The sequence below is a fragment of the Pteropus vampyrus genome, unplaced genomic scaffold (genome assembly GCF_000151845.1).
Source record: "Pteropus vampyrus isolate Shadow unplaced genomic scaffold, Pvam_2.0 Scaffold47, whole genome shotgun sequence".
In the NCBI taxonomy this organism is placed as follows: Eukaryota; Metazoa; Chordata; class Mammalia; order Chiroptera; family Pteropodidae; genus Pteropus; species Pteropus vampyrus.
The window spans coordinates 6,974,116-6,983,003 of NW_011888828.1; the positions used below are offsets into that span (position 1 = coordinate 6,974,116).

The 8,888-nt window shown below is 36.7% G+C and overlaps 1 protein-coding gene across 4 annotated transcripts in view; it reads left to right on the top strand.

Annotated features, from left to right (window-relative positions):
- SLC10A7 (solute carrier family 10 member 7) overlaps nt 1-8,888 on the top strand; it is a 212,761-nt gene that overhangs the window by 111,031 nt on the left and 92,842 nt on the right. The window lies entirely within an intron of this gene.

The following is an 8,888-nucleotide window of genomic DNA, read 5'->3' on the forward strand; positions in this document are numbered from 1 at the left end:
TCAGAGAGGGCTTCATAGAAGAAGTAGAGATGTTGTTCACAGACCAATACATCCTTTTAACATTTCCGATAGCTAATCAAAGTCTATGCATGTCTAATAAGGCATGGGTTTTGAAAAAGGTAGATTATTTGTTTTATACTCATATGAATAAGAATATGATCCTATGGATAAGAAAAGTGACTTAGAAGGACGATTTCCTTGAATCTTCCCCAGGTCTTCCACATTTCCATTTGTTCATATGGTTTGTATTTATTGTGTGTGTACATGGTAGACCCTGTAAGCTCTCTAAATAGATATTTTGCTAAAGTTAAGGCTACAGACTTTTGTCTTGGTGTCCTCACATAAACACTGATCTGGTATAATTGGCCTTTATAATTTGTGATTTAAAGTATTTGTACTGCTTGAAAATTTTTCATGGCAAGCCGCCTCACATCTTTGGCCATCCGTGCACATGAACCACTTTGCTATGGAAAGGAAGACAGGGAGAATGCGAAACGAGGCCTGTCGATTCTGTCGTTCACGTGTAGCACTGATAGATACAACATTTAATGAGGTAAGGTGTTGAAATAAAGACTTAAATCAGTTTTTCATTCATGTTAAAACCGTGAATTATGAGAATTTAAAATCTAGGCCTGACCTTGGCCTGTCCCTAAAGTCAGTAGAATTGGCCTTACATATTAAGTTCAAGAAAATTTACAGTCATTCTGATTAGATCTCCTGACATAATACTGAGTAATACTGCCTGTTTAGGTGCCAGAATTAATTGTGTTCATTGAGGTAGATCTTCTATGGGTCTTTGAAATAATTTACCTAAATTATACATAATTTTTAAGTGTGGTTTTCACTGTGTTTATACTTTGAAATTGGAGTTTGGAGCCATCAAGCCTACTCTGAAAGCAATAGAGAACTGAATTTTTAAAAAGTGTGCTTGGTAATTGCTCTTCCTAATAGGTTTCAGTATAGAGTTAGTTGTACATACTGCATTGCTTTTCCCTAAAAACAGGCTTCTCACATTTCCTGTTCAGATTATATTTACTATGGACTCGTATGGACTTCAATTAGTACTTAATTATAAGTTATACCTATTTCAGCTTTCCAAATTCAGCACTTGAATGGGATAAGTAGCAACTTATCATGAGCAATTTTAGTTAGCCTTTTTTTTTCATGTTAGAAATAGCTCTGTGTCATCCACTCATTCATTCAATGTTTATTCACCTCTGTGTTCCCTGCACCAGCACAGTATCTTAGGGAACAAGGTAGGCACCCTTTCTGCCTTTATGGAGGTTACAGACTGGAAAGCAAATATTAAGCAACTGATTATGTGGTAAATATTAACCAAAAAATATAGGGCGTGAAGAGAAAATGTACCATCTCAGTGAGTCTCTTTTCCTCCATTTATAAGCTGTGAGATCGTGCATGCATTTATCTGGGACTCATTTTTCACATCTGTAAATGGAGTTAATAGGTTTGTTGTGAAAAACTAAACAAAAAAAATGCATGTAAAAAGTTGGACACGGTACCAAACTCACAGCGCCATCTAGTAGTTATCACCTGTTAGATTTTCTGCAGGGGGCGGGTCAGGGAAGTCTTCTCTGGGCTGTTCACTTTTAAGCTGAAACCTGAACAACAGTAGGAATTTGCTTAGTGGAGAACATTTATAAGAGTGAGCACCATGTTCAAAGGCCCTTCGGCAGGATTGCCCACAATGTTTTCAAAGAACTGAAAGAAGGCCATCGTGTCTGGAGCTCAGAAAACGAAGAGAAGAATGGCTGGAGATGGGGCTGAGGTGGGCGGGGGTAGCCAGATCAGGCAGGGTCTCGTGGGCCTTGTTAAGGAGGATTTAGGGCTTTATTCTAAGGGCAACAGGAATACTTTCCACAAGGGAATGACATAATTAGATTTGAGTTTTAGAAAGATAGTTCTGGCTTTAGTGTTGAGAATGATTCAAAATCTTTCATCAAGAATTGAAGGTCTGGCTCATCTCCAAAGGGACCTTTTGGAGAAAATATTGGTGGTATTCTTGCTAGTAACACTTTCTTGGGTGTTGGTCTCTGGGAAAACAGTTAGTGACATAATTTACATTGTCAATTTCTAATTCTTCAGTAAATCTGGGGATCATAGGTATGCGAGTTTGTATATGTATGAGCATGTATGTGTCTACATCCATACACAAATACATATAAGCACACTGTGAATGTATGTGTGTGTATGTGTGCCCATATGTATATACATATATAAATACACACACATATGTATGTGTATGCACTCACAGGCATACATACACACATACATTTATATTCTATCTCCCAATAGGAGGAGGACCCAACATATTTTTCTCTCCTATTTTTTGCCTCTGACCATTCAATCTCAATGTTTTTTGAGTTATGGCATATATGTTTAAGAAATGAGAGAGAGAAAATATATTTACCAATGCCTTTAATCTATAAGGTATAATGACATATCATGATGATTACTCTTCATGTGAGTTTGGAAACGTATTACATTGTGCATAACAACTTCGTAATATAAATACCAAAATTTCAGAAATTGTAGATAGAGAGAATCCTGTGTTGTTCTTTGTGTCATGATGAACGCAGCAGTTATGTGCATATACAAGAATAGATCACACTGAGCATCCCCTGAGCTCCGTTTGCAGACAAGTCATATCTCCACCATGACAAAATTCCCACAAGATTTTGAATTATTAATGTCTTGGAATCTGCGGGATTCAGCAGATTTGTTCAGTGTTATTGATGGCAGCAAACTTTCTCTCTTTTATTTCTGAGACACATAATGAAATAGGGAGTCCCTGAAATAACCACAGTTAGTGTTTAGGCTAATTCTGTAGGGGCCGGTGGGCTTTTGCCTTAACATATATAAATATGATTTTTCTCTCTCACAGCACATCGCATGGTAGATAGAGGGAGGAATGAATTGGCACTGATTGTTGAACACTCCCAGCCTTCTTAGTGCAGTACACCCTGTGAGGGCAAGATGCTCTAATTACACTTACTTCACATAATGAGAGTTTTTAATGACAATTACTGATTAGAGTTTGGGATACTTGGGGACCATAGAGAAGACGTATTGACTTTCACAAGAGAGGACTTGGTGATCTGCTTTTAGTATTGCTTAGTCCTTAACTATTACCAGAGCTACTCAGTGAAATCCAGCTCCTCAGCCCCAAATGCTTGAGTGGACTACTAACTGAGGGGCCAAGGTGTACTTTCTTTCTCAACTCAAATTAGGTCAAAGAGCTCAACAACTCTCTTTGCTTTTAGCAGTGTTTTTACTTTATGCTTTTTTATTTTCCTTGGTGATGGTTACACAGGCTGTTTTGGGTAACAAGAATAACCCATAGTTCCGACTGCTCTTTTTAGAGACATTGATTTGCACAGTCACAAATGGATACCTGACATTGTTTTCCTCTTAACACATTTGCAGTGTTCAAATCTGGGGGGTGGCCGTATTTAAAAGCTCTGTTATACATTATATAAATATGTATATGAGAATTGTACTAAGGACATGAGTTTATATGGTCTACATGTCCTTTTTTGAACAGAACAAAAATTGTCTTTATAAGATAAGATGACATATTATGTGTATGTCATCATTTTGTAAACAATTAGAAATTTCATTTGTGTCACACATCAGCATTTAATTAGCAGGGCAATTGTGCCCTTTCTGGCTTCAGTCTCTATTTCTCTCCTTAAAGAAAATAGACCAAGGTTTATTTGTCTGTTTTTTTTCCCCTTTCAAGTTGCTCTGAGCATTAGTTATCCTAAAGCCTCTCTTGCTTTTATATTCTGTCTTTACAACCATTTATTTCCTTTTTTTTTATTGCATTTGAATTTTCTCTATGTCTGCTAAATCTGAGGTTAGAATTAAAAACAAAAAGCACTTGCAATGCAGGCAAGCTTAAATTCAGTATATTTAAATAACTTATAAGTAATATAACTGGTAAAGTTGAAAAGAAAAATGGCTTATGTTTTCTTTACTCCTGCTCAGAACCTTACCAGGTCTAAGATTCTGATTTAAATACCTATCTTTTACATATTCTGTATCTTGGCCCAAAACTCCCCAATGACTAGCATACCTCAAGCTCTTAATAACTATTAGCTTTAGGAACACTACAATTAGCAATCGAAACCATAAAACAATATAATTGCCTTTGCCAATTTCAGTACAGCTTCTTGTGAACAGGTATTTTTATAACCAAAAATCCCATTTCCATTCATGTGCTCATTTATTCATTTAGTGATCACACACATTTGTTGATTGATTATTCTGGGTAAAGTATAAAAATGAATAAAAATTGTCCTTCAAATAGCAGACTCTAGGATATCTTCACAAATTTTACTACTAAAAAACTATACTCAAACACTCATACTTTAGTAATGTCATATACTATTACATATTCATGATCATAATCCCTAAAAAATATGTTTTGAGTTTCCATAGGTTGCATTCAACTAACATTTATTGCATTTATTAAGTAGATAACTGTGCTAAGTGCTTTCACATCTCTTATCTCACAAATTCTAACAGCTGATTGTGCAAGAATGGTCATCTGCATTTAATAGCTGAGGACACTGAGGATCACAGAGGCTAAGTGATTTGCCCAGAGTCTCAAAGCCTGGAGGCCAACTACCCAGGCCTCCTAATTCCAAATGTGCAGTTTGTGTCCATCCCTCCCTTCCCCACTGTTATATTAGAAGCTGATCCCCTGACCTTAGCCATAAAGACACAGATTGAACCAAGGCGACTGAAGTTCTTTCTGGGATATTGGTCCACCAGTTGTCTTGGCACTACTCACCACTTTTAAAAGAGTTACTAGATCTCATTAAGAGTATATGTTCAAAACTAAAGCACAGCAGTGGTTTGTGAGAATGTCTATATGATTCGGGAAAATGAAATTAGATCAAAATTGTTCTATGCACTAACACTTTTTTTCTGTTTTCATTTAAAGAACAGAGCCTATCAGTTACTATGGCATCAGACTTTAAGAGAATTGAAATTATAGCCCAATTATTTCAAGTTCCACAGTCCTTGTCAGCCAAAAAGGCTGTGGTTGGCCCACTGACTCTCAGATCTATGCTGGGAGCCAGATCCCCTGTTTGAAAACAAAGGCCCAACACTGTGCTCTTGGCCTGAGCTCTTTCCAAAATAACATAAAGTATTTAATAGAGAAGTCACAGATTCCTATCTGAGGAGTTTTGGTGGAAATTGCCAATTACAAAAGCAGAACTAAAATTACCTAGCTCATCACCAGAACCCTTCAAAGGAAAAGCCCGTTAACTTTGCAAATGTTTCAGGCTTGTGTTTCTCTAAGTATTGCTGCTGTTTATGATAAATCAAATAGTTAAAAACCAATCAATGTATTAGAGAGTCCCAAAGATAAAAAAAAGTCACTTTTTGTGTTTAACTGAAAGTATCAGCTTTTCTTTAATTATCTGTTATCAAGTCTGAGTTATTTTTTTTTTCTAAATAGCAACTGAATTCATATATGCCAAAGGAAGCACAAATACTCAGTTTTAAACATCGTTTTACAAACATTTATTGAACAGTTATAGATATGAACAACACAAAATCAAAAGTAACATCCAACCCATGTGACCTTGGACATGTAACTCGATCTCTCTTATAAGATGGTAATAATGTCTACCTCATAAGGCTGCTGTGAGGATTAAATGACACAGTGTATGTAAAGTGCCTAGTCTTGAAAAAGAAGGAGCTATTATTTTATCAGTATTTCTACTACTAAAGTTAAGCGATTTGTAGAAAATCACAAAGAATTACTGAAAGGGTCAGAAATAGAATCTAAATCTCTCTCTGATTCTCTCACAAACATACATTTGTTCAGTGATTTTGCTGCTTGATTTTGGAGCTGTTTATTGATTGTCTCCTATCTACAAGTTGCTATCATAAGCTCTGTAAAAAATACAAGTTTCCGTCGGACACTCTCCCTGTCATCAAGGGCTCGTGGACTATTAGAGGATGTGGGACATTACATTTAAATAACTGTGGTGCCAAGAAGAAAGCAATAAGTCGTATAAAAAGAGGCACAAATAACAGAAGAATTGAGAAGGGAAGTCTTCATGGATTAAAGGATGTTTGAGTTGGGCCCTGAAGTATAGATCTGAGTTGGATGTGGAAAAATAGCAGAAGTACATTCCAGGAAAGGAAGTGGTAAATGTACGATACAGGAAGTGGTAAGAATTCATTATATTGGAGAAAGGATTGGTGAAGAGCCAGGAAAGCAGAAGATATTAATAGGCACAGAATACATGCTGAGGTATTTAGATGAGAAGTGTCACAATGTCATGAAGTCTGCAAGTAATAGAATTTGGAGGGTAGAGGTTGGAGAGAGAGGTGACAACGTGTTAACAATTGGTAATTGGTGAATATAGGTGGAGTATATGGATGTTCTTTATAAAATTCTTGGCAACTTTTCTGGAAATTTGAAATTTTTAAAAAGTTGAGGGAAAAAAGAAAAAATACATAGGAAACCTTTATAATCAAGAAACAAAGGACAAACTACCTCTTTAAAAAAAATGAACAAAATATATGACAGGGAATGAATGCTAAAAGAGAATAGACAATAAATGAAAAATATATATATGTTCACTCTATGAGGAGTTAGAGAAATTTAATTTCAAGCAATGAGAGAATACACATAAACAACTTAGGACATGCCTGGCACCTAATAAGTGCTCCCCAAGTATTTTTAGCTACTGTTACTTTGCTGTTGCCATCAGTAATGTCATCATCATCATTCACAAAGAGCACAGATTCTGGAGCCAGACTGAGATTAAATTTCAGTGACATTAGCAGTCAGTCGTTACCCTTTCTGAGCCTCCGGTTTCTCAACTATAAAAGGGGACAGTAAAGATAAGGGGTTGAGAAGGAGTTGAGAAGAATAGTTTTGTTTTCAATATGCAGAGCACTTGAAGCAGTACCTGGATCAGTTTAATCATTATGTAAATATTTACTACTATTGTTATAGAACCCTTTAGTCTCCTGGAATCAGCTTGGAACAATTCATCTTGTCTCGTTACTTTCATCCTCTTTTGGATTCAAGATCGTCAGCACAATCTAAAGTGGTCACTGAAGCAGTAGCAAATGCTCACTTATATTGTGTGATAAGGGAGCAGAGCACAATAGATAAGGAGACAGGCTGAGCAGTCAGTTGTTTCAGGGGTCTGCAGCAAAAAGAAAGTGTGGAGGCCATGGAAGGGGGCGGTGGTATTAACAAGAGGTTAGAAGTTACCAAGGAAAGTTTCATCGATACTGACTAGATTTAATCCTCCTCACTCCCTCCCCTCAGTCCTGATATAGCTTTGTCTTGAGATATCCTGGATTCATAATAGAGTTTCATAAGTCGAGACTGAGTTTTGTATTTTTCTCATGTGCGAAAATACAAATGTTATGAAAAGGAAAGTCAGGACATAAAGTGACAGTCATAAAAATTTGAAATAAATGATTTAATTTAAAACATCTAGAATATTTTTAATTTCTGGGTTTTGAAATGTTTTTCTGGAAGGATACATTACTATGTATTAAAAATTGTTCCACACATAGAACTGTTTGACTCCATAACATCTTTTGTGCCAGCTCTTTATAAGGTAGCTTTATTATTTGGTTTTCAATGTGCCGTGTTAATTACTGAAACCTTGGGCTTCCTGCCACTCATATTTAATTGAAATGCACAATTCAACATCAATTAAAAATATATAGATCTCACCATTTAGAATTATCCTTTCCGTGACTCTCTTTCAGTAAATTTGCTCTTTGCGTGCCTACTCTGGGTCAGCCCTCTACTCCTCACTAAAGAGACAGAAATGAAAATAGCCCTGGTGCTTCCTCCTCCTACCTCCCAACCTCTGGGAGATTATTGTCCATTGGGTGCACCAGTCATGAGAACAAGTAATTGCCGCGTGTCATCAGTGCTGTGATGGCACAAACCCAGTGACACACAAAGAAAGGAATGGCTGATCAGAAACCACTATGTACAGGCCTTCAGTTTAGTCTGGTTCTTCTGCAGGAGAATAAACAATTACCAAAATGCCAAAGTTATTAGAAATCTTTATCGATTCACAGGTGTAATTTTATACTATTGCTGTAATTTCATGGTATGTATAATCTCCATATCGTGATAACAGAACCCAGACTACTTAGATTTTTGCAAAGGTAAAAACTCAACCTTTGTAACAAAACCTTTTTTTGGATTAGAATTTTTTCTTATCCTATGGATACAGAGAGAATGCCTTCTCTAATGACAGGAGGCATTACTCTTTCTAGATTTAGAAATCATTATTTTCTATGTAGTCTTCTATAAACTATGGATACTATACATGCTTCTTAAAGTCATTAGAGTCTCCTTTTGCAGATTTTAGACTGACTCTAGGGCTAAGCACTCTTATGGCAAATAGAGAGCAGGCATAGAAAAAGGTATAAATGCTGTCTGGGTGATTGATAATATGGTCGTCGTCTCTGGGGCTAGCTTCTGGAAAGGGCCGTCCAAGGGTAGTTTTAAGAACAATTGCCTAGGGCTGTCTTGGGCTGAGTGTGTGGTAGAAACAGTACTGCTCCTTTGGGGGGAAGAAAAAGGAAGGCCTCTCATCCCAGAAGACTTACAGCTTCTCTTTGTCCGATGAAAGACTGGTATTGACGGAGTACAGAGCGGATGATAGCAAATCTTGCTTTTCTGCAATGAAGATTTTTCTTTAGCAGGGTGGAGGGGTTCGAATTGTGAAGTCTATTTGGGATGAGTTATCTGCACTCTCTCCCTGTCCCTGGAGAGAATGGGAATGACTAATTGAAGCATCCCCTAACACTAATTGAGACAGATTGAAAGGGGAAATGAGTGATTAACTTGAGCCTCCTCA